At 49.0% G+C, this 21,517-nt stretch overlaps 1 protein-coding gene across 3 annotated transcripts in view; it reads left to right on the forward strand.

The window, feature by feature from the left end:
• Positions 1–21,517, forward strand: part of LOC134948996 (putative bifunctional UDP-N-acetylglucosamine transferase and deubiquitinase ALG13) — a 479,197-nt gene that overhangs the window by 86,427 nt on the left and 371,253 nt on the right. The window lies entirely within an intron of this gene.

The following is a 21,517-nucleotide window of genomic DNA, read 5'->3' on the forward strand; positions in this document are numbered from 1 at the left end:
TCTGCTGGCAACAGACTCACTGCTACGAGGGACTGAGGGGAGAGAAGCAAACCTACCTGCTTGCAGCTAGCTTGTGCTTCTAAGGCTACTGGACACCATTAGCTCCAGAGGGATCGAACACAGGGCCCGACCTCAATCGTCCGTTCCCGGAGCCGCGCCGCGCCGCCATCCCCCTTGCAGAGCCAGAAGACGGAAGAACCAGGAGAAAATCGGCGGCTGAAGACTCCGGTCTTCAATAAGGTAGCGCACAGCACTGCAGCTGTGCGCCATTGCTCCCACAGCACACCACACGCTCCAGTCACTGGTGGGTGCAGGGCGTTGGGGGGGGGGGGGGGCGCCCTGAGCTGCAATAAGTATACCTTTGGCAAATGTGCACATAATACAGTTATAAACTGTATATGTGCCTAATCCCCTGCCATTAACATTATTAAAAAAGCGGGAGAAGCCCGCCGCGGAGGGGGCGGGGCTATCTCCCTCAGCACACCGGCGCCATTTTCTCTTCACAGCTCCGCTGGAAGGACGCTCCCCAGGCTCTCCCTGCAGTATACACTACAAGAAGGGTAAAAAAGAGAGGGGGGGGCACATAAATTTAGGCGCAAAAGGTGATATAAGCAGCTATTGGGGGAAAATTCACTTTGTGTTAGTGTAAATCCCTCTGTTATATAGCGCTCTGGTGTGTGCTGGCATACTCTCTCTCTGTCTCCCCAAAGGACTTTGTGGGGTCCTGTCCTCAGTCAGAGCATTCCCTGTGTGTGTGCGGTGTGTCGGTACGGCTGTGTCGACATGTTTGATGAGGACGCTTACGTGGAGGCGGAGCAAGAGCCGATAAGTGTGATGTCGCCCCCTGCGGGGCCGACACCAGAGTGGATGGATATGTGGAAGGTATTAACCGACAGTGTCAACTCCTTGCATAAAAGGTTCGATGACGTAACAGCTTTGGGACAGCCGGCATCTCAGCCCGCGCCTGCGCAGGCGTCTCAGAGGCCATCAGGGGCTCAAAAACGCCCGCTACCTCAGATGGCAGACACAGATGTCGACACGGAGTCTGACCCCAGTGTAGACGAGGATGAGACAAATGTACAGTCCACAAGGGCCATCCGATGCATGATTACGGCAATGAAAAATGTGTTGCACATTTCTGACATTAACCCGGTTACCACTAAAAAGGGTATTATGTTTGGGGAGAAAAAGCAGCCAGTGACTTTTCCCCCATCTGATGAGTTAAATGAATTGTGTGAAGAAGTGTGGTGTTCCCCAGATAAGAAATTAGTGATTTCTAAGAGGTTACTAATGGCGTACCCTTTCCCGCCAACGGACAGGTTACGTTGGGAAACTTCCCCTAGGGTGGACAAGGCGCTCACACGCTTATCAAAAAAGGTGGCACTGCCGTCTCAGGATACGGCCGCCTTAAAGGAGCCTGCAGATAGAAAGCAGGAGGCTATCCTGAAGTCTGTGTATACACACTCAGGTACTATACTGAGACCTGCAATTGCTTCAGCATGGATGTGTAGTGCTGCAGCTGCTTGGTCTGATACCCTGTCAGATTACATTGATTCCCTTGACAGGGATACTATTTTGCTAACCATAGAGCATATTAAAGACGTCTTATATATGAGGGATGCACAGAGGGACATTTGCCGGCTGGCATCTAGAATTAATGCAATGTCCATTTCTGCCAGGAGAGTATTATGGACTCGGCAGTGGACAGGTGATGCTGATTCTAAAAGGCACATGGAGGTTTTGCCTTTATAAGGGTGAGGAATTGTTTGGGGACAGCAACAGCTGGGAAGTCGACTTTTTTACCTCAGGTTCCCTCACAGCCTAAGAAAGCATCGTATTATCAAGTACAGTCCTTTCGGCCTCAGAAAGGCAAGCGGGTCAGAGTCGCGTCCTTTCTGCCCAGAGGCAGGGGTAGAGGGAAAAAGCTGCAACAGACAGCCAGTTCCCAGGAACAAATATCCTTCCCTGCTTCCACTAAGTCCACCGCATGACGCTGGGGCTCCACAGGTGGAGCCAGGTGCGGTGGGGGCGTGTCTCCGGAACTTCAGCGACCAGTGGGTTCGCTCACAGGTGGATCTCTGGGTTCTACAAGTGGTATCTCAGGGATACAAGCTGGAGTTCGAGGCGTCTCCCCCTCGCCGTTACCTCAAATCAGCCTTGCCAGCTGCTCCCAAGGAAAGGGAGGTAGTACTGGCGGCAATTCACAAGCTGTACCATCAGCAGGTGATAATCAAAGTTCCCCTCCTTCAACAGGGACGGGGTTACTATTCCACAATGTTTGTGGTACCGAAACCAGACGGTTCGGTGAGACCCATTCTAAATTTGAAATCCTTGAACACTTATATAAGGAAGTTCAAGTTCAAAATGGAATCGCTCAGGGCGGTTATTGCAAGCCTGGAAGAGGGGGATTTTATGGTGTCACTGGACATCAAGGATGCTTACCTACATGTCCCCATTTACCCACCTCACCAGGAGTACCTCAGGTTTGTGGTACAGGACTGTCATTACCAATTCCAGACATTGCCGTTTGGTCTGTCCACGGCACCGAGGGTATTTACCAAGGTAATGGCCGAAATGATGATACTCCTTCGAAAGAAGGGAGTTATAATTATCCCGTACTTGGACGATCTCCTTATAAAGGCAAGGTCCAAGGAGCAGTTGTTAGTCGGAGTAGCACTATCTCGGGAAGTGCTACAACAGCACGGCTGGATTCTGAATATCCCAAAGTCGCAGCTGATTCCTACGACGTGTCTGCTGTTCTTGGGCAGAGGGGATTTTAGGCGGCGTCTGTATTCTGACCTAAACAGCAGGGTTCATGTTTCTGAGCTTTTCATACTTTCTTTCAGGGCAGTGGGGGAGATGTACTAAGCTGTGATAAAAGTGAAGAAATGGGCCGGTAGAGAAGTTGCCCATGGCAACCAATCAGCATTGACGTAACATTTATAATTTGCATACTATAAAAGTATATAGAGCAGCTGATTGGTTTCCATGGTCAACTTCTCCACTGACGCACTTTTCCACTTTTATCGCTGCTTAGTACATGTCCCTCAGAATGTCCACTAGAGGTCAGTCGGCCCTAGCAGGGGTCCGTCTCCTAAGGGCATATTTTCTGGTGCCAATCGGATCTTCGGGGCGTTTGCTCTAGTCCAGGTACTATTGGGGGGTATCTTCAGATGCCTGGTATCCTTTCTACAGATTTTACTTATTACTTGGGTAATGCTCATTTTGGGTGTACAGTTTTCTGGTCCGGCACCCTGATCATTCCCTTCAGTGGGGACAGCTGTTGAATGTCCCATAGTTCAGTGTCCCTAATCCTTGAAGACCGAAGAAAAGAGTCTTTTCGGTCACTTACCGTTGACAGACTTTTTTCGGAAGCAGGCTGGGGGACACTTGACCACTGCTCTAGTTAATTTGAGGTGCATAAAACGCATGTAGTTTCTCTTACGTCCTAGAGGATGCTGGGGTCTCCGTAAGGACCATGGGAATAGACGGGCTCCGCAGGAGACATGGGCACTTTAAAAAAGACTTTAGATCTGGTGTGCACTGGCTCCTCCCTCTATGCCCCTCCTCCAGACCTCAGTTTGATACTGTGCCCAGTGGAGACTGGGTGCTTTTCAGAGAGTTCTCCTGAGCTTTCTGACAAAGTATATTTGTTAGGTTTTTTATTTTCAGGGAGCCTGCTGGCAACAGACTCCCTGCATCGAGGGACTGCGGGGAGAGAAGCAGACCTACTTCTGTTCGTCCCGGAGCCGCGCCGCCGTCCTCCTCACAGAGCCGGAAGATAGAAGCCGGATGAGTATGAGAAGAAAAGAAGACTTCAGAGGCTGCAGAAGACTTCATGATCTTCACTGAGGTAACGCACAGCAGTGCAGCTGTGTGCCATTGCTCCCACACACCTCACACACGGCAGTCACTGTAAGGGTGCAGGGCGCAGGGTGGGCGCCCTGGGCAGCAATATAAACCTCATTTCTGGCAAAAGAGATATATATATACAGCTAGGCACTGTATATATAAAGAGCCCCCGCCAGTTTTTATTGTATTTAAGTGGGACAGAAGCCCGTTGCCGAGGGGGCGGGGCTTCTCCCTCAGCACTCACCAGCGCCATTTTCTTCACAGCACAGATGAGAGGAAGCTCCCCGGATTCTCCCCTGCTTATCCACGGTGAAAGGGGGTTTCAGAGAAGAGGAGGAGGGGGGGGGGGGGCACATAAGGAGGAGATGGAGCAAATGTGTGTGTGGTGTCTCCGTCGACAACGCCGACACCTGACTGGATATGTGGAATTAAGTGCTGAGGTAAATTTATTGCACAAAAGATTAGAGAACAGACAGGGAATCTACCCATGTCTGTCCCTATGTCGCAGGGACCTTCAGAGTCTCAAAACGCCCACTATCCAAAATAATAGATACTGATACCGCCACGGAGTCTGACTCCAGTGTCGACTACGATAATGCAAAGTTACAGCCAAAACTGGCAGAAAAGTATTCAATATATGATTATTGTAATAAAAGATGTTTGGCATATCATTGATTACCCATCTGTCCCTGTCACGAGGGTACACATGTTTAAGGGGAAGAAAGATGACATAACATTTCCCCCCTCTCATGAACCAAATGAATTGTGTGAAAAAGAGCGGGAATCTCCAGACAAGAAACTGCAGTTTCCCAAGAGAATTCTCATGGCGTATCCTTTCCCTGCTAGGGCCAGGATACGATGGGAATCCTCCCCTAGGGTGGACAAGGCGTTGACACGTTTCCCCAAAAGGTAGCGCTGACATACCAAGATACAGCTACCCTCAGGGATCATGCAGATAGCATGCAGAAAAGTACTTTGAAGTCCAATCACACATTCTGGTACACTACTCAGACCGGCGATTGTGTCGGCAGGGGTTTATAGCGCTGTAGCAGCGTGGATAGATACCTTATCAGCGTAGATTGAAACCTTAGATAAGGATACCATATTAGTGACCCTAGGATATATAAAAGATGCTATCTTATATATAAGACATGCTCAAAGAGACATTGGTCTACTGGGTTCTAGAGTCAACGCTATGTCGATTTCTGGTAGACGTGTCCTGTGGAACATGCAATGGACAGATGATGCCGACTAAAAGAGGCATAGGGAGGTTTTACCTTACAAGGGTGAGGAATTGTGTGGAGAAGGGCTCTCGGATCTGGTCTCCACAGCTATAGCTGGTAAATCTGATCTTTTGACTTATATTCCCTCACAGCCTAAGAAAGCACGACATTATCAAATGCAGTCCTTTCGGTCGCAGAAAAACAAGAAAGTACGAGGAGCGTCCTTTCTTACCAGAGGTAAGGGCGCAGGGCACAGCTAGTTCCCAGGAACAGAAGTCCTCCCCGGCCTCTACTAAATCCACCGCATGACGCTGGGGCTCCGCTAAGGGAGTCCGCCCCAGTGGGAGCACGTCTTCGACTCTTCAGCCACATCTGAGTTCACTCACAGGTGGATCCCTGGGCAATAGAAATTGTTTCTCAGGGTTACAAGCTGGAATTCGAAGAGGTGCCTCCTCGCTGGTTTTCCTTATCGGCCCTACCGGCTTCTCCCCCAGAAAGGGAGATAATAAATACAATTCACACATTGTATCTCCAACAGGTGGTGCTCAAGGTTCCCCTCCTTCAACAAGGAAGGGGATATTACTCAACCTTGGCTGTAGTCCTGAAACCGGACGGTTCGGTCAGACCTATTTTAAAATTAAAATCTCTGAACCTATACTTGAAAAGGTTCAAATTCAAAGTGGAATCACTCAGAGCGATCACCGCCAGCCTGCAAGAGGGGGGATTTTATGGTGTATCTAGACATAAAGGCTGCATACCTTCATGTTCCCATTTATCCACCCCATCAGGCGTACCTGAGAATTACGGTACAGTATTGTCATTACCAATTTCAGGGTAATTGGCGGAAATGATGGTGCTCCTACGCAAGCCAGGAGTCACAATTATCCCATACTTGGACGATCACCTTATAAGGGCGAGATCAAAAGAGCAGTTGTTGAACAGCGTGTCACTTTGTGTCACAGCAACTTGGCTGGATTCTCAATATCCCGAAGTCACAGTTGGTTCCTATGACTCGTCTGCCCTTCTTGGGTAGGATTCTGAATACGGACCAGAAATGGGTTTATCTTCCGATAGAGAAGGCCCAGGAACTAATGACTCTGGTAAAACACCTATTAAAGCCAAAACAGGTGTCAGTGCATCACTGCACTCGAGTCTTGGGAAAGATGGTGGCATCTTACGGGGCCATTCCCTTCGGCAGGTTCCATGGGAGGACTTTCCAATGGGATCTACTGGACAAGTGGTCCGGATCACATCTACAGATGCATCGGTTAATTACCCTGTCCCCTAGGGCCAGGGTGTCTCTCCTATGGTGGCTGCAGAGTGCTCACCTTCTGCAGGGTCGCAGGTTCGCCATCCAGGACTGGATTCTGGTAGCCACGGACGCGAGCCTCCGAGGTGGGGGAGCAGTCACATAGGGAAGAAACTTCCAAGGTCTTTGGGTCAAGTTAAAAAACTTGTATTCAAATCAACATCCTGGAGCTGAGGGCCATATACAACGCCCTTCGGCAAGCGGAAACATTGCTTCGCGACCTACCGGTTCTGATCCAGTCAGACAACATCATCGCAGTGGCTCATGTAAACCGCCAAGGCGGCACAAAGAGCAGAGTGGAAATGGCAGAAGCCACCAGGATTCTCCGCTGGGCGGAAAATCATGTAAGCGCATTTTCAGCAGTTCATTCTGGGAGTGGACAACTGAGAAGCAGACTTGCTCAGCAAACACGACCTGCATCCAAGAGAGGACTTCTTTAGGAAGCCTTTGCTCAGATTGCAAGTCAGTGGGAACTGCCACAGATAGACATGATGGCGTCCCGCCTCAACAAGAAGCTACAGAGGTATTGCACCAGGTCAAGAGACCCTCAGGCAGTAGCTGTAGATGCCCTAGTGACACCGTGGGTGTTCCAGTCGGTCTATGTATTTCCCCCTCTTCCTCTCATACCCAAGGTGTTGAGAATGGTAGGAGGGAGAGGAATGAGAACAATCCTCATTGTTCCAGATTGGCCACGAAGGACCTGGTATCTGGATCTGCAGGAAATGCTCACAGAAGATCTGTGGCCTCTTCCTCTAAGACAGGACCGGTTGCAACAGGGGCCATGTCTATTCCAAGACTTACCGCGGCTGCTTTGGACGGCATGGCGGTTGAACGCCGGATCCTAGCGGATAAGGGTATTCCGGATGAGGTCATTCCTACGCTAATAAAGGCTAGGAAGGACATGACATCTAAACATTATCACTATATATGGCGAAAATGTTTCTTGGTGTGAGGCCAGGAATGCTCCTACGGAAGAATTCCATCTGGGCTGTTTCCTTCACTTCCTGCAAACTGGAGTGAATTTCGGCCTAAAATTAGGATCTATTAAGGTTCAGATTTCGGCCTTATTCATTTTCTTTCAAAAGGAATTGGCCTCTCTTCCTGAAGTACAGACTTTTGTGAAGGGAGTACTGCATATTCAGCCTCCTTTTGTACCTCCGGTGATGCCTTGGGACCTTAATGTGGTGTTAAGTTTCATTAAGTCACACTGGTTTGAACCACTTAAAATGGTGGAGTTGAAAAATCTCACTTGGAAGGTGGTCATGTTATTAGCCTTGGCTTCGCCTAGGCGAGTGTCGGAATTAGCGGCTTTATCACATAAAAGCCCCCATCTAGTTTTCCATATGGATAGAGCGGAATTGCGGACCCGTCCTCAATTCCTGCCAAAAGTGATTTCATCCTTTCATATGAACTATTGTGGTGCCTGTGGCTACGCGTGACTTGGAGGATCCCGAGTCCCTTGATGTGGTCAGGGCTTTGAAAATTTACATGGCCAGATCGACTACAGTCAGAAAAACAGAAGCACTGTTTGTCATGTATGCAACCAACAAGATTGGTGCGCCTGCTTCAAAGTAGACTATTGCTCGCTGGATCTGTAACACGATTCAGCAGGCGCATTCTACGGCGGGATTGCCGTTACCTAAATCGGTCAAGGCCCATTCCACTAGGAAGGTGGGCTCTTCTTGGGCGGCTGCCAGAGGGGTCTCGGCGCTACAGCTGTGCCGAGCTACTACTTGGTCGGGTTCAAACTACTTTGCAAAGTTCTATAAGTTTGATACCCTGGCTGAGGAGGACCTCCTGTTTGCTCAATCGGTGCTGCAGAGTCATCCGCACTCTCCCGCCCGTTTGGGAGCTTTGGTATAATCCCCATGGTCCTTACGGAGTCCTTAGCATCCTCTAGGACGTAAGAGAAAATAAGATTTTAAACCTACCGGTAAATCTTTTTCTCGTAGTCCGTAGAGGATGCTGGGCGCCCATCCCAAGTGCGGACTACTTCTGCAAGACTTGTATATAGTTATTGCTTAAATAAGGGTTATGTTATAGTCTCATCGGTCTTGGACTGATGCTATGTCGTTTTCATACTGTTAACTGGATAGTATATCACAAGTTATACGGTGTGATTGGTGTGGCTGATATGAATCTTGCCCTTGGATTAACAAAAATCCTTTCCTCGTACTGTCCGTCTCCTCTGGGCACAGTTTCTCTAACTGAGGTCTGGAGGAGGGGCATAGAGGGAGGAGCCAGTGCACACCAGATTTTAAGTCTTTCTTAAAGTGCCCATGTCTCCTGCGGAGCCAGTCTATTCCCATGGTCCTTACGGAGTCCCCAGCATCCTCTACGGACTACGAGAAAAAGATTTACCGGTAGGTTTAAAATCTTATTTTTTGTTTCGTTTTTCTGTCACTATAGATATACAGTGTGTGTGTCTACGTGTATGTATGTATGTATCGCACAGACACTTACAATGCTGCAGGTTGTAGTTTGCAATGGAACTACTGTAGGCACCATGCTTAGACTGCATGTCATCTCCTTCTTCCCTCCCATACAATGGATCAGTCTGTGGGCACCTTCATTCGCACCATGAATAGTGCTCAGTCTTACTATGGGCCCACGAAATCCTTCCTTCCTCCCTTTTTTCAGTCTTTTCCTTCTGTTTTCTCTACTTTTGTGTATCCTCATTACTTTTGTGTATCCTCATCCTCATCCTCTGCCTCCCTTTTTTTTTATTGTTTTTTTCTCTAATGTCCTAGTGGATACTGGGAATGTACTTTAGTACCATGGAGTATAGATCGGGTCCACTGGAGCATGGCACTTGAAGAAAACATTAGTGTGTGCTGACTCCTCCCCTGCCCTTCCTAGCAGACTCAGTTTAGAAAAATGTGCCCAAGCAGCTGGGTGCATTCCTCTGGAGCTCCAGAGAGTTTTCTTCGAAAATGTTATTTAGTTTGTTATTTTCAGGTAGTACTGGTTGGCAACCAGTCTATCTGCGTCGTGGGACTTGGTTCGATTCCCCCCCCCCCCCCCCCCCCCCCCACACTAACCTCCCTAGGGTTAATGGTTCGTAATCCATGCTGACAGGACATTAAGCTCACGAGGTGCTGTTTCACATACTACACTGCGTGCACACACGCTGGCTGCACGCCGCCACCCCCACAACAGATGCTGAAGTAGAGCCAGGTGCGTGATCACACCGGTGTCCCGTTTAGCTGGTCCCCGGTGACGTGGCGGCATTTAGGGAACGACGGTCACGTGCTGTGGTGCCCGCCACAAACCCCAAACTGGTGATGACAAAGGGGGTTATTAAACTTCCTTTTACACTGTAAGGGGGTTATTAAACTTACTTTTATATATACATAAAGCCAGTATAATCTTGTGAGGGACTGTGCGCCATGGAAGGGGCGGGGCTTCTCGGAGAACGGAACCAGATGCTTCTCCACGGACCCTGCTGAACAATCAATAGTTTGGGTACTAGGAGGTTTTATAGGAAGGGGGGAGCATATCAGCGGTGGTGACGCTGCTGCAGTACAAAATTGATTTATATTGAATATACCCAGCGGAGTGCTGCTTTGCCTGGGTATTGTGTGCTGGTCCCAATCCTCTGTCACTCCATTTGGACTGTCTGGGGTTGCTGTCATGTTTCTCTATCTGTGTTGACTACACTGTGTTTATTCACATAACTGTGTTTCTACATTATAATGTCTGAGAAAAAGACTGTCTCCCTCATGTAACACTAAGTTTACTCCTTCTCCAGAAGGGTCGCTCCTGGTAACCAATGCTCTATACCCTCTCATGGTAGTAGTGTGCTGGAACCTGAGTGGTTAGAATAATTCAAAAGCATGATTCATAATAACAGAGTTAGCTACTGCTAGAAAAGAAAGGCAGAGCTGGATGAGGGGGAGGTTGAACTGGAAGAGGGCAATTCTCTGTCCCTGGGTGCCCTGATTTATGCTATTAGAGAGGTCGTCAACATACTGGATAAGGAGACAGAACCAGAAGAGAAATTGTATTTTAATGTAAAACCAAAACCCTCTACCACTTTTCCTATATCAAGAGTTAAACTCCCTTTCCAGGGAGGCATGGGTCAATCCTGACATTCAAAACTCCTCAGCGGTTATTGAATTCCTTTCTTTTCCCTCCTGAGTATTGGAAATTATGAGAAACTCCCCTGTCAGTGGATACTTAAGTGTCCAGGCTGTCACGTAAACTAGTACTGAGTGTACCCGGGGCTATCGCTCTCAAAGACCCAGCTGACCGCAATATTGAGACTACTGTACAGTCAAATCAATATATACTGTGGTGGGCGTAGCACAAAGACCCACTATTGCATGCGGCTGGATTTCAAGGGCCATGGTAAAATGGTCTGATAATGTAATAAATGGGTTTGACTCTCTCCTTCAGGAGGAGGTCTTTACACTTTCATCATATCCAGGATGCTGTGATCTTTGAGTGAGGCTATATATAGAATTGTGTTTCATTAATGGCCGTACCACGGCTATGGCGGTCTCTGCCCGCAGGGCTGTGACAATTGTCAGCGGATGCTGATTCCAAGAAAGGCGTGGAAAATCTTCCTTTTACAGGCGAGGCCTTATTTGGGGAAGAACTGAACAAGTGGGTTTCTCAAGCGACGGCTGGAAAGTCTACCTGTCTGCTGCTCTAGACATCCCTACCCTAGGTTTTCTCTGCAGTCCTTTCATGTGACCAGATTTAGAGGCAGAGCTAGGGGAGCTTCAAGGAAATCGAGGTAAGTCCCGTAAACCAGCGGCTGCTGGATCTCTGGACCAGACCTCCGGATCCTCATCCATGAAGCCCACCGCGTGACGGTTGGCCCCAACAGCAGGGAAACTTTCAGGTAGGTGCTCGCCTTCACCACTTCGCCCGTGTGTGGGCACAGTCCTTCCAGGATCCTTGGGTGAGGGAACTCGTATCTGAACGATACCGGTTGGAATTTCAATCACTACTTCCTCCCAGATTCTTCAAGTCAAGCTTACCAGCTTCACCCATAGCAAGGATTACCTTGCAAGACGCCATTCAAAAACTGCTACGAATGAGGGTTGTGGTCCCAGTACCTCCCCTGTTGCACAACGGGGTTTTACTCCAGTGTTTTTGTTGTACCGAAACCGGACGGTTTGGTATGGCCCACCTTGAACCTAATATCTCTGAACCCGTATCTACGAGTGTTCAAATTCAAGATGGAGTCCCTAAGAGTGGTGGTCTTCTGGCTGGAGGAGGGGGAGTTCCTAGAATCCCTGGATGTCAAGGATGCTTACCTACACGTCCCCAAATAGCTTCCTCATTAGGCTTACCTCCGGTTCACTGTACTGGACCACCACTTCCAGTTTCAGACCTTACCCTTTGGTCTATCCACAGCCTCAAGGGTATTCACACAAGTTATGGTGGAGATGATGCTGCAATTGCGCAGGATTGGAGTCAACATAGTCCCCTATTTGGACGATCTCCTGATAAAGGCAGTCTCCAAGGAACGTTTGCTACACAGCATAGACTTGACTACTCGTTTGCTTACGGACCATGGGTGGATCCTAAATTTCCAGAAATCTCACCTGGAACGGTCAAAATTCCGTTCCTGGGCACGATACTGAACACTATCTCAGAAGGTATTCCTCCCCAGGGACAAGGCTTTGACAATCCAGGCTATGGTCTGCTCGGTGCTCAGACTTCACAAGATCTCGATTCATCTTTGCATTCTCCTACTGGGCAAGATGGTGGCCTCCTACGAAGCAATCCAGTATGGCAGGTTCCATGCTCGCCTGTTCCAGCTGGATCTGCTGGTCAAGTTGTCAGGGTCTCACCTGCACATGCACCAGATTATAGCTCTGTCGTCAAAAACGTGTATCTCCCTGTTATCGTGGCTACAAGTCTCACCTTGTGGAGGGTCGGAGTTTCAGTATCCAGACCTGGACTCTACTGACAACGGATGCCAGCCTCCGAGGTTGGGGGGCCATGACCCAGGGGGCTCAGTTCCAGTGAAAGTGGTTGAGTCAGGAATCTGCACTCCCCATAAATGTTCTGGAACTCAGGGCAATTTTACAATGATCTTCTGTAGGCCTCCTACTTTATCTGAAATAAGGCCATTCAGGTACAGTCAGACACCACGATGGCGGTGGCGTACATAAACCGGCAGGGAGGAACAAAAAGCAGGGCTGCAATGTGAGAGGTGTCACGGATACTCCTCTGGGCGGAAGCCAACGCAAGGGCCATTTCAGCCATATTCATTCTGGGCGTGGACAATTGGGATGCAGACTTCCTCAGTAGGCACGACCTCCTATCTGGGGGAATGGGGCCTTCACCCTCAGGTGTTTTAACAACTGGTTCACCGGTGGGGCTGTCCACAAATAGACCCAATGGCTTCTCGTCTCAACAAGAAGCTCCGTCGTTACTGTTCCAGGACAAGAGATCTGCAGGTTGCAGCAGTGGATGCTTTGACGGGTCCGTGGTCTTACCATTTCGTGTACCTGTTTCCTTCAATCCCCCTCATTCCCAGAGTTCTAAAAAGGTAAAGAGTTCAGGCAATTCTGATTGCCCAGGATTGGCCTCAATGGGCCTGGTATACTGACCTCCTAACCATGTCCCTGGAGGAACCCTGGCCTCTGCCGCTTCTCAAGGACCTTCTTCAACAAGGGCCGTTTGTTTATCCAGACTTACTGCGGCTACGTTTGATGACTTGGAAGTTGAGAGGGAGATTCTAGCCAGGAAAGCTCTTCCGTGCAAGGTTATCTCCACTATGGTCCAGGCCAGTAAGGTGGTCACATCTAACCATTACAACCTATCTGGAAGAAATGTTTCCTGGTGTGAGGGTAGAATATATTCTCCTGCGGAGTTTCGACTTGGCCGTTTTCTGCTCCTCCTGCAAGCAGGCATGGATATGGGCATACGGTTAGGCTCCATCAAGGTTCAGATTTCTGCGCTCTCCATCTTCTTCCAGAAGCAGTTGGTGGGCTTCCGGAAGTAGACATTTCTGAAGGGGGTTCTCCGCATTCAACCACCCTTTGAGATCCCACGGAGCCGTGGGAGGGACAATGTGGCCGTATACTTTCTCTAGTCAAACTGGTTTGAACCCTGGCACAGGGTGTACCTGAAATATCTTACTTGGAAGACTGTCATGTTGCTGGCTCTAGCTTCTGCTAGACGGGTGTCTGAATTGGGGGCCTTATCTTGCAAGAGCCCATATTTGATATTTCATGAGGATAGGGCAGACCTCAGGACTTGGCCGCAGTTTTTGCCGAAGGTGGTTTCGGCCTTTCACATAAATCAGCTGATTGTGGTTCTGAGAATGTCGGACACTGCAATTGTTCCAAAGTCCTTGGATGTTGTGAGGGCTTTGAGGATTTACGTCAGGAGGACAGCCCATCACAGGAAGTCTGACTCGCGATTTGTCCTTTATGACACTACCAAAATTGGTTGTCCTGCCTCTAAGCAGTCCATTGCTCGTTGGCTTAGATTGACCATTCAACAAGCCTATTATTCGGCAGCATTGCCACTACAGAGTTCTGTTCAGGTCTACTCCATAAGATCGGTGGGTTCTTCCTGGTGACGGCCCGGGGTATCTTGGCCCTACAGTTGTGTCGTGCAGTTACCTGGTCAGGGTCGAATACGTTTAAGTTCTATAGGTTCGACACCTTGGCCAGTGATGACCTTCAGTTTGGTCAGGTGGTTTTGCAGGGGTCTCGGCACTCTCCCACCCTTCTATGATCTTTGGGACTTCCCCCATGGTACTAAAGTACATTCCCAGTATCCACTAGGACGTTAGAGAAAATAGGAATTTAATACCTACCGGTAATTCCTTTTCTCGTAGTCCGTAGTGGATACTGGGCGCCCGCCTCAGTGCTCCGTGTTCTTGCTTACCTGGTTGTGTTTTTGGTTGGGTCTGCTGTTGCTGTCTCTGTTCCATGTTTGGTTAGCGTTGGTTTTATTGTTATAGTTAGCATGGCTATCCTCTGTTCTTCTTAGTGCTGCTATCTTTTGTTACTGTTGTCTGTTGGTTCGTTACCTCACCGCTATCTTGTTGTATATTCCTTCTCTCGTGGTATGTCCGTCTCCTCGGGCACAGTTTTCCTAGACTGATTCTGCTAGGATGGGTATAGAGGGGAGGAGCCAGCACACACTGTTTTCTTAAAGTGAGAGGCTCCAGTGGACCCAATCTATACCCCATGGTACTAAAGTACATTCTTTTTTAGCCTTCATTTTTCTCTTCCTCCATTCTCTACACGTGTCCTTTTCCTTTATTGATCCGTCTGTATTCTGCTTTTTCTCTTACTGCTCTATGATCCTTCTTATCTCATGTCAAGTTTCCATATTGGAGCATTATATGCTGAGCCCCAATCGGAGGAGCTTAGCACACATAATAGTGAGAGCTGGTTGCTGCAGCTCTGCAGAGCGTAACCCCCATCTGCATTATGGGACAATAAGCCCCTCACTGTGCCCCCGTATTGTGTGCTCCTTTTTTTTTTTTTTGCTAATCTACAAAACCTATAAGGAGGCAGCTGGCCCCCACTCATTCACGGTAAAATGGTGCATGTTGCACTGGGACAAAATAACAAAATTATTCTAATTAATAGCATCAATTCTGGCCCTCCCCCATTGACCTGCGAATCATGGGGCTCCAATTGCGGGCTATGGTCCACGGACTTTATGAAAAACAACCATCTGTGGGGGGTTCCAGGGTGCTCAAACTTCCTGCTGCATTTGCCACTGAATCTCTATTAACGGGTTATTGTAGATAATTTAATTCCCCCTCTTAGTCTGCAATTTTGATTATAAACTGCCTGTTACCTACCCTGACAGATGGTCCAAAATCTTCGTAGTGGTGCCAGGACGCATCAGGCCAATTATGGACAAAAGTATGTGTGTGGGCAGGGGGAGTGGAGATACTGGAACAAGACAGCCCTGACGTAACTCTGTGGTCTTTGTTGGTTTTTTTTTTTTTGGGGGGGGGGGGGGGGATAGAGAGAGAGAGAATATGCAAACTAATAACGAGTGATTCACTTTTTTTGTCCTGTAGAAAACTTTGTTACGTGACTACCAATTTTAGCTTCAAAATAATGGAACCTTTGGTTAGGGCTCCGTTCAAAACAGTGCAGGGTAAATAGATGTTCTATTGAAATCTGGCATTATTAATAAAGCCACACTGAGTGATACAGGGGGTCCAGTATGAAATCCCAGCGGTCAGGAGAGGCAGCGAGTCCCCTTGCAGGCTCGCTGCACTCGCCACGCTTCGGGCATGGTGGCGAGTTTTGCTCACCACATTATATCCCCCCTCGGGTGCTGGCGTGGACTTACCACCCGACTGGGAATATCGGGCTGCAGTCGGGATTCAGACTGTGTCCTCATACTGTATTGCTGCAGCCCTGCAAAAGGCCTGTCTCAGCACGCTAGATCTTTATCGCAATGAGATACAATTAATTTGATATGTGACGATTGTACATCTGTGTGCGAAATTAATTTGTATGATACCTCCGCTATTTTTCACCCAAAGCTTAATTTGTGTTTCATCTGCTACTTTGTACATATTTAAAACTAATTCCTGTGCCGTTAAAGTTGCATCCTGGTGTCTCTAGTGCAAATTTAGTGGTGGTTTGCTGCGTCTGCGGTGCGATGAAGACGCAAATTTAAAGAACAAGTTGCTACGCTGCTTGGTGTGGCTCTCCTGTAATATTGCCAGATGCTGAAATTAGACTAATATATGTATACAGATGTCTCCCCCTACTTCTAGCCTCAATACGCCACGTTGCTGGAAATGTCTGGCACATGCATACTTATGTGGTGACATCTCTACTAGCACCATTCTTCAACACCGTACAGTACATTTTTCCTATGTAGTTTTTTGGAGGATCATTTTGATAGATCCTGGTTAAGAGGCAGCAACCATAAGAGTGTAGTGCCTAAATTCACGACACCTCCCTTTATATGGGTGGTCTTCAGTTTGCCGGCGGCCGGGCTCCCGACGACCAGCATATCGGCGCCGGCATAACATACTACACCGCTTTATATACATATACATATACAGATATGCCCACATAAACCATTGCTGCAGTCACACCAAATGGTTGCAACGTCATGCTACTAGGACGTACCAGGAGACACTGCTGATTAATTTAATATGGGACACGTATTTCTGCAGCAGGGTACATTGGTTTCCACAGGGAAACATCGGTGTGTAGAGATGGTTCTTGATCTAGGCACCAACAGGCTAAAGCAGGCATGTCTAAACTGGGTGTAGTACGGCTGACCGGCGGTCAGGAGACCGCCGGTCAGCTTACTGATGCCGGGATCCCAGCAGCATACCGACGCCGGGATCCCGGCGGGGAGGGGCGAGTGCAGCAAGCCCCTTGCAGGCTCGCTGCGCTCGCCACGCTGCAGGCTCGGTGGCGACCTGCGGTCGCCACGGGTTCTATTCCCACTCTATGGGTGTCGTGGACACCCACGAGTGGAAATAGTCCCTGTTGGTCGGCATGCCGACCATCGGGATGGTGGAGGAGGTCATGTGACGGTCAGCTGACCGGCGGTCACACGAATACCACCCGTCTAAACTGTGGCCCTCCAGCTGTTGTGAAACTACACATCCCAGCATTACACAGCTTTAGCATTCTCTGACAGCAAAACTGTGTCAAGGCATGCTGGGATGTGTAGTTTCAGAACAGCTGGAGGGCCACAGTTTGGACATGCCTGGGCTAAAGCTTTAGACTGTCCCAGGATGCATTGGGGCCTCCTCTGAAATCCCGCCTCCAGGCACTGTGAGCTCCGTTTCGAGTTGGTGCCTCCAAAAGCAGGTCACTTAATGGGGGTGCTGCACTGAGCAGCCCTGTAAAAGCTTTTAGAAGACTTCAATTACTACAGCACTTGCTTGTCAGGATGACATTCTGTGCTGTGGCTCGGTCACCTCCCCAGCGGCGTCGCATACTCTCGCTGGCTCTGTTCCCGGGTACTTGCGGTGGAGACGCTCTGGCTTAGGCACACGGTCACAGACGCTCTCCCAGTTCGCATGGCTGCTACTGAAGGGGGAAGATAAGAGGGTCCCCTAGGCGGGACCCACCATTAAATTGCGTTCCGGTCGCAGTCTAAGGAGACGGTCTGTGACGCTGGTGTGGACACTAACAGAGCAGGGACCCCACTAGTACAGGTCGGATATATTAATATCCTCTTAAAACTCCATAGTACCAGGTAGTGAGGAACAGCATAGGGGAGAAGGTGCTTGACCTGTAGCCCCTCCCCCAGCTCCGGTCGCCATCTACTGCTGGTGTTCCCACCCTGGAGCTGCCTCACACTCTCCCTCACTCCCTGACTGAGACTCTGGGCGCCATCTTCTATGATTAGCTGCGACTGGTCTCCGGGACTTCAGGGCAAGGTCTCTTCTGTAAATCCACCTGTACATCAGCGCCGTGATTTTATAGACACTTAAGTATTCTACATGTCGTTATTAAGACTGCGTTAGTTAAGAACTAGTGTATCTGTACCAGAATATTATATAGCAGTTTTATTGTCTTACTAAAATAATTATCTGCATTGTCACTGTGACTGTGTGTGCCTGTATCTGCTGTGTGGATTTCACTTTCAGTGTATCCCAGCTTTAGCTATCACTGTATTCTGTACCCTAAGGGACTAGGTGCGTCAGGGTCGTATATATAGTGCTTCGCAGTACTTACCGTCAAGTGTACTCTACTGTGTACTCGGACATATAATACTGGATTTATTCGCTGGTGTTGTGTACTGTGTACGCAGTCACATAGTACCGACTTCTGCGATTCACCCTGGTCTGGTTAAAGACAACTTCGGACGCATGGTTGCGAGAAGTTGTCTCTCATGGGTACGCAGTCTGTTTCAGGAGATGTCCCCCTCGTCAGTTCAGCACAGTGGTTATCCCTTCGGATCTGTTGAAGGCGCAAGCTCTTCAACTGGTTGTGCGTTCCCTCCTAGATACAGGAGTGGTAGTGCCGATACCTCTGTCCCAGAGGGGCAGAGGATACTACTCGACCCGGTTTCTAGTCCCGAAACCCAATGGGTCTTTCCGGCCTATACTCAACCTCAAATCACTGAACAAGTCTGTGAGAGTGTCCAAGTTCCGTATGGAAACACTGCGCTCAATTGTTCTGGCCATGGAACCCGGAGACTATATGGAATCCCGGGATATACAAGATGCTTACCTGCATATATTTATTGCCATATTGCATCAGCAATATCTGCGGTTTGCTGTTGGCAACCTTCACTATCAATTCCAGGCTCTGTTGTTTGGACTGGCCAAGGCCACTCGGATCTTCACCAAGATTATGGTCGTGATGACGGCTCATCTCCGTCGCTTGGGAGTCAGGATCCTGCCGTATCTGGACAACTTGCTGATTCTGGCGAACGCCCAAGATGTCCTCCTCAGTCAACTACAACTGACGGTAAACTTGCTACAAGCTCACGGGTAGCTCATCAACTGGGAGAAGTCCTTGCTAGTCCCTGCTCGGAGCATGGTGCACCTGGGGGCACTGCTGGACACACAGTCAATGGCTTCCTGTCTCCAGAGAAGGTCCTGAATCTTCAGGACAGGATCAGATACTTTGTCGCCCAAGAGTGTCGATACACTCGGCGATGCAAGTACTAGGCCTCATGGAGTCTGCGTTTGACATGGTAGAGTACGTTCAATTTAATTCCCGCCCTCTGCAGAGGTATATCCTTTCCAAGTGGGACGGCCTAACTCATCGGATCAGATCTCGCATGATCTCCTTAACTCCGGAGGTTTGTCTGTTGCTGACATTGTGGCTACAGGGCCAGCAGCTGAGCAGAGGCCGTCCCTCCTGGATCCCCAACTGGGTCCTACTGACTATGGATGCCAGTCTGAGGGGTTGGGGCGCAGTGTTGGAGCAACACTCTCTTTCCAGGGTTGGTGGACCATGGAGGAATCACTCCTCCCGATAAACATTCTGAAATTGCGTGCAGTGTTCAATGCTTTGTCTCTCGCCCTGCCTCTGATACAGAACAGGCCTGTTCGAGTACGGTTAGACGACGCCACCGCGGTGGCGTTCATCAACCATCAAGACGGCACTCGAAGCCGCATGGCAATGATGGAAGTGTCAAAAATCCTTCATTGGGTGGGACGCCATCTGCCAGCAATATCTGCAGTGTTCTTTCCGCGTGTCCTCAACTGGGAAGCAGGTTTCCTCAGTTGTCAGGACATACACGCCAGGGAGTGGAGTCTTCATCAGGAAGTCTTTCAACTCCCAGTGGACAAGTGGGGCCTATCAGTTGTAGACCTGATGGCGTCTCTACACAATCACAAAGTTCCGGTCTTCGGCTCAAGGATCCTCAAGCAGCGTTCGTGGATGCACTGGCAATTCCGTGGAACTTTCAGCTGTCATACGTGTTCCCGCCACTGTCGCTCCTGCCCAGGGTACTGCAGAAGTTCAAACAAGGAGGAATACTACTTCAAGTCGCTCCAGTGTGGCCAAGACTGCATTGGTTCTCCGACCTGCAGGGTCTGTCGAAAGAGTCCTCTTCTACTTCCTCAACGCCCAGACCACCTCGTTCAGGGCCGTTGTCTATCCGGACCTGGCCAGACTGGCTTTGACTGCGTGGCTCTTGAACCTTCCCTCCTAAGGGCCAAAGGATTCTCTGAGACTGTTATCCAAACTATGCTGAAGGCCTGCAAACCGGCATCTGCGCAGATTTATTACAGGGGCTGGAATGCTTAATTCACCTGGTGTGCTGCTAAGAATTACAATGCTTACAAATTTAGTACTTCCAGACTTCTGGCTTTTCTACAACAAGGCCTAGATTTAGGCCTTCATCTGGCCTCCCTCAAGGTTTATATCTCTGCTTTGTCGGTGTGGTTTCAGAGAAATTGCATCTATTCCTGACGTTCATACTTTCACTCGGGGTGTTGTAAGAATTCAGCCTCCCTATGTCCCTCCTGTGGCTCCATGGGATATGTCTGTTGTCCTAAATGCCCTGCAAGAGTCTCCATTTGAACCTCTTGAGTCAGTGGACCTTAAATGGCTTACGATCAAGGTCCTGCTCCTACTATTGCCTCTGCTAGGAGGGTGTCAGACCTAGGTGCTTTGTCCTGTCGTCCACCCTTCCTGATATTTCACTGTGACTGGGCAGTTCTTAGAACTCGCTCGGGTTATTTACCTAAGGTGGTGTCATCTTTTCACCTTAACCAAGAGATTGTGGTTACGGCTTTCATCTCTACTAGTTTGTCCTCCAAAGAGCGGTCTTTGTATGTGGTACGGGCTCTCCGTATATATGTGGAGAGGACTGCCTCTATCAGGAGGTCAGATAACCTTTTTGTACTTTTTTGGTTTTCACAAACGTGGCTAGCCTGTGAATAAGCAAACCTTGGCCAGATGGATTAGAATGGTGATTGCACAAGCCTATGCGCAGGCTGGTTTCCCAACTCCTGCTGCAGTTAAAGCCCATTCTACTCTGTCTGTTGGACCTTTTTGGGCGGCCCGCCGAGGTGCGTCCGCTGAACAATTGTGCAAGGCGGCTACGTGGTCCTCAGTGAACACGTTCATTAGGTTCTATGTCTTTGCTTCCTTTGGACGCCGGGTTCTCATACCCACTGCGGCATGTCCCCTCCCATGAGGAACTGCTTTAGGACATCCCTGATGTTTCCCTGTGGAAACAAATGTACCCCGCTGCAGAAAAGGAGATTTTTAGTAGACTTACCATTGTTAAATCTTTCTGCGAGGTACATTGGTTCCACAGGCGCCCACCCTGACGCAGCTAGCGTCTATGGGTTTGTATGGCATTAGCCAATAGTCCCTTCTCCTGTCGTGAGACTGTGGTTCTATGTGACTAACATCTACTTCTACCTTCTCTTTTATCTGCTCCTACATTGGACTGGTTAACGAAACTGAACTCCAGTGCCTGTAGACAGGGTTATAGAGGAGGCCCCAATGCATCCTGGGACAGTCTAAAGCTTTAGCCTGTTGGTGCCTGGATCAAGATCCTTCTCTACACCCCGATGTTTCCCTGTAGAACCAATGTACCTCGCAGAAAGATTTAACAATGGCAAGTCTACCGTAAATCTCCTTATCTGTGTGTGACTGAGTCTATATATACGAAGCACAGCAGAACTTGGCATGGAAAAAAGCCACGGCCGCTGCATTGTAGCATTCTGTAAACTGATTCAGAG

This window comes from Pseudophryne corroboree, chromosome 8, assembly GCF_028390025.1.
Source record: "Pseudophryne corroboree isolate aPseCor3 chromosome 8, aPseCor3.hap2, whole genome shotgun sequence".
In the NCBI taxonomy this organism is placed as follows: domain Eukaryota; kingdom Metazoa; phylum Chordata; class Amphibia; order Anura; family Myobatrachidae; genus Pseudophryne; species Pseudophryne corroboree.